General features: G+C 35.0%; 1 pseudogene; it reads right to left on the reverse strand.

Moving 5' to 3' along the window:
• Positions 1–1,336: 1,336 nt before the first annotated feature.
• LOC141660737 (protein NRT1/ PTR FAMILY 4.5-like) lies at positions 1,337–4,179 on the reverse strand (annotated as a pseudogene).
• Between the last annotated feature and the right edge of the window lie 1,213 nt (positions 4,180–5,392).

The raw sequence follows: 5,392 nt of genomic DNA on the forward strand, positions 1-5,392 counted from the left end.
GAAGCTAGGAGTTCAATTACCAATGATCCTGCTATGGGGGAGGCAAGTACATCACTTTCAAGTGATAGTGTTTTGAAAGAAACACAAAGATTTGAGACTAGAGTACATGACAGTAACCTAGTTAACTCCCCTCCAATTCCAATGGAGGTTCCCATCACAAGTGGAGAACAACAAACTGTCACAACCACAGGTCACCCTATGAGTCAAACTGTGACTTTCATCACAGGCGGTTCTACTGAAACTCTACCCTCTACCTTACAACCCACATATATTTCTTCATCATCCAATCCCACTCAAAAACCCTCCCATCACTACTAGAAATTTGTCAATAGACATCGCTTATTAGCCGGTCTATTTAAAATCCAAGCGATGTATTTGCATGCGATGAGAAAGGTAGGTGCATTATACATCGCTTATTAGCCGATGTCTATACACAGTTTAGACATCGTTTTTCTTAACAATGTGATGTATTTTTCTTCAATGTATACCTTCACTATGGTTTCAGTTATTCATTCTTATGTCATGTATATCATTTTAAACTTATCACATATAAAGCAATATGATACATTAACATCGAAAAACTTGTTAAACTGATGTGTAACTTAACATATTACATCAGTCTTTTATCATAAGCGATGTCGTACCTTTCTTTTTTTAATGAAACCGATGTCTTTGTGTGTGTTTAACATCAGTTCTTTCAAAATGTGATATCTATTATATTGTTTTACATCAGTCATTTCTTGTGAGCTGATATATGTGCCTGCTTATGACATCAGTTTATTATATGAAATATCTTATTTGACTACGTTTTACAGCAGTTATTTTGTTCATGAAGTGATGTTTGTTTTTTTATTCATGAATCCCCTGTTTCAATCAAATCCCCAAAACCCAAACAAGAGTCATCCAAAAACATACCAACTGCCATTTTACCATTCCAAAACTAGCCAAACCAAAACAAACACAAAAACAAACATACATTCATTGATTTACCATAGATTATACCAATTACGTACATATATCCACCACCAACCAAACTTCATAATCCAAACAAACTACATAACTGCAAAAGCAAGTACTAGACATCCACCATCGATCATTTACATAGTTCATCCCAAATAGAAATACATCTGTTAAACCAGCTGAAGCTCTTCTAAAATTTAACAGCTGCTAAACCAGCTGAAGCTCTATATAAATTAAACATGAGTTGAGATGAAACCTCGGCAGCAGCAAATCTCATCTTTGCTTCATCTAGCTCTTTCTGTGATCCCCTGGACGATACCCAGATAGACTGCAACAGAAGTTTTTTTAAAAAAAAACATGAGCTTTACTAGACTATTCACAATGTAAACATATCAGCCATTCCAAATATTGCATATTGGAAACCTAACCAGAACACAGTTATAGGCAAAGGCTCTGCAGAATCAACCATGTTGTACTCGACAACAACAGATTTGCGGTGTGTCTCTACTATTCCTGCCACAGCCATAGAAATGGCTGAGAGAACGAGTCCAACTCCTATTCTTTGCAGGTGTGTGACTCCGGTGGGAATCCCTGTGAACTTTCGGAGAATTGGAACACAGACACGATCATATATTGGGATCAATATAAACATAAACACTAGTGGAATGCCAGGGATTGAAGATCCAGGGACTTGAAAACCAAGAAGATTTCTGTCCATCATATTACTCTGTTAAATGCTGAAAGTTTGGAGTTGAGCCAAACATGTATTCATGAAGATAGTGCTTAAAATTATCGAGAGCATCCGAATTAAAATTTTTGTTTCCTCGACTTGTGTCACAGTACACATTTTCCAGGGTCCCGGATTGTTAACAGTAGATGAATCTGTAGTCACAATAACTGTTGCGTGATCCAAGAACCTGCAATATAGAGAGATTAAATTTTCCGAACACTAAGAATCTCCACTAGCTAGCTAAGATGAATAAGAGTAGGCACCTGAATTGATTTGTTCTGTTAAGAGTCTCAGATTGTTTATCATGAACCTCGTGGAATCCTACTGCGTTTTCTGGCAGTGAAAGATTACGGTTTCTAATTGCAGCCACAAATACCTAGTTTTAGAAAAAAGCATTTGAAGTCATGAAATAACCCCATCAAAATAATGGACATCAAAGTATATCTATCTGCAATTACAATGACCATGCATACATCCTGTGTAATTGTACAAAATGGTGCACACCTGTATTATTCGACTGAGTGGGCTTCCTTTTGGGACATTGTTCCTGTAGAGTGATCTTCCCATGCACAGGAACAAGATTGCGATTGCTACTGCATAAGTAGACACCCCAAATCCCCAGTTCCAGCCTTCATTTTCACTAATCCAGACCAAGAAAGTGACACCAAAGATAGCCCCAGTAACAACAAAAAATAGGAACCAGTTAAAGAAACTAGAAAGGGTATTAGACTCTTCAGGGTCTGACTCATCAAACTGGTCTGCTCCCAAGGAAGGAAGCACCGCTTTTAGTCCACCAACCCCAAATGCGACTAAATATAGGCCAGTGTATAGAATCGCAGCTTGGCTACTATCTGCAGCCTCACATTGATTTATTAGTAATATCTTAAGCATCTCAAATATTTGCAGAATTCTGAAGATCCAGTGTAGACTATATGTATACAATTGATTAGATAACTCTTAGAATGTAACTTATCATACAATTATTGTATCATTCAACTCAAGATGTTCATATTTCTATGTTATGCAAACAGCTAGATCAAATATGAAGAATTCCAAAAAGATTATGATATAGGGGAGAGTCTACCTGTATGAAAAGGACAACAGCAATTGTTAAGATCTCCTCGGAACATCGAAGCTCATATAAAGCTAAGATCATTTTTGAGAACATTGGTTCCTACATAAAGTTAAATATTCTGAGTACTAGAAATCATGAAATCGGTATAAATTATGTTTACTATATGGCTAGGTAGGTGGTTTTGCACTTGGATAACAGAGAGAAGTGCAGAAATTATACCAGGCATCTCATGTGTGTGTGCTCAGGAAGAAAGATAAAATTATTCAATTTTTTAAAAGAAAGATATACTGCAACATACTAATGGAATTTCAGCTATTTGGAAACCAGCTGGTGAAGTAAGTTTGGCATCATCATCAATTACAGAGGAAACAAGACTTGTTCTCTGAATCTCTGGAATCCCCTCTATAGACAATTCATTGACGTAATACTCCTCTGTGTAGAGCCTAATATCGTATAGCTCAAATTAATATTATTCAACAAAGTCTTGCTCTCCAGCAAAATCAAGAAAAAAACTTAATAAATTTACGAATAAGAACTCATGCAGTGATATTTGAGAAGAATGCCGAAGATGAATTATAATTAACAACCATCCATTTTCAATAACAAAAACACCAAAGAGGTGGAACTTGGACATAATTGCAATAAAAAACAACAGAGATATCCAGTGCCAGAGATAAGCTCAAAAAGTAGAAAGATAAAGACATGCATATACATATGAAAGCGTAATATCAAAATCATGAGTTATCGAGCTGTTAAAACCTAGAATGATCAATCAAAGCTGAAATTATGTATAATAAACACCTACCGACTAGTATTTTATTCATTAAGTCTAGTTGGATGATATAAAGGGAGAAATTATTCAAGACTCGGCCTACACAGGTAACCCCTAATTCAAACCAGGAGAGATGCTATGGAAGATATTCACCCATCAATCTATGAAAATTATCAACTCATATCACGCCCTGTTTTTCAAGATCTAATTCACTTCAAACTGTGCACACAGTAGGCAGAATTTGGACACAGTATCACACCTAAACCATTAAAATCTTCTTGATATTTAGAATAGATAATAATAATAGGCACAACTTCTAAAAAGAAACTATTGTCAATAAAATGAGAACTTCTCAGTTCAGCACCTATAACATTTTCCAGGACGTACTCTTCCTGCCCTTCCAACTCTTTGCCTAGTTGATGCTTTTGATATTGGTGCTACTATCAAATTTTCAACATCTGTAATCTGCAAAGTTGTAATCAGAGTTATGTTAAAAATCAAAGACAATGCTGCATATTTAAATATAATTTCATATATGATATATCACAACCAGAAACTGGAGATTACTCTAAGCAAATTTGTAACCAAAAGAAACCTACTGCCCAAAATGCAATATACTACATTTGAACTCTTAATGGCCATGTAGCATCTTTTCGACACTGACACAAACTGAATTATTCTGCCTAGGAAAACTAAGAATATCTGAATACATGATTTTAAGATTATAATATGAATTAGTAAACAGACTAAACACAAATATATTTACAAACAACACAAACACAGATATATACAAGCACTTGTTATTACATGTAAATCCGTATTTTAACTACACATACAACTACACATGCAAAAACTACACATTTCAATTTCACATGCATACATACAACTACACAAAATGCAGCCCAAACATATATAAATAGATATGTAAAGAAGAATATACCTAACAAAGCAAGCTCCAAAATCCCAAAAAACACAGCAACAAACTCCAAGACCAAAATCCAACTTAATTAGCTCCGAGATTTAAGCTTTAATAAACCCTTAGCTACAAGATTTAGCTCCAAGAAACTCTACTCCTCACCTTAAACTTCAATGAACACACTTAACTCCTTAATCTTCGAATCTGTCACAAAAATTGAAACAGATGAGAAAAAAAAATATTTGAAGGAAAGAAAGTAAGAAATTAAGAGACGAGTTGAAGAAATTGAGAGGTTTAATTGGAGATTCAAGGTCTAATCGGAAAGGGGGGAAAGGCAGTAAACATATATTTGAGAGTTCTAGGTTAAGCAGTCGAGAGAGAAAGGGGGAATGACTGAATGAGTTTTTGTTTTTGTTTTTGTGGATATTGTAATTTTTTGTTTTTGTTTTGATTTTGATTTATTTTTATTTTTATGTTATAATGTTATTAAAGTGAATCAGTGAATAGGCGGGATGGGGAAATATACTAAGGGGGAAAAAATTGGCTAAGGGCGGGGAGCAAAAGGGAGAAGCAGCGGGCTCTAATTTTTTAAAATTGAGCTTAGACATCGGTTATTATGTCAACCGATGTTAAAAAAAATTGGACATCGGTTTATATGTTAACTGATGTGACGTAGTTTTTGAAAGAACAACTTAGACATCACTTTACTCAAAAGCTGATGTAAACATACCAAAAAGACATCACTTTTTTTTTATGTGATGTAAAAAAGGCTTTTAACATCAGTGACTTTTCTGACTGATGTCTAATGTGCGATGTCTAATGCTGATTTTCTAGTAGTGCATATAATCTAATAGTGGTTAGAAAATGCTCAATCCCAACCAACCACAGTGGATGACCTTCTGGTTGATCAACTATCAGGCCTTGCAAATATCACACATC

This window comes from Apium graveolens, chromosome 5, assembly GCF_009905375.1.
Source record: "Apium graveolens cultivar Ventura chromosome 5, ASM990537v1, whole genome shotgun sequence".
Classification (NCBI taxonomy): domain Eukaryota; kingdom Viridiplantae; phylum Streptophyta; class Magnoliopsida; order Apiales; family Apiaceae; genus Apium; species Apium graveolens.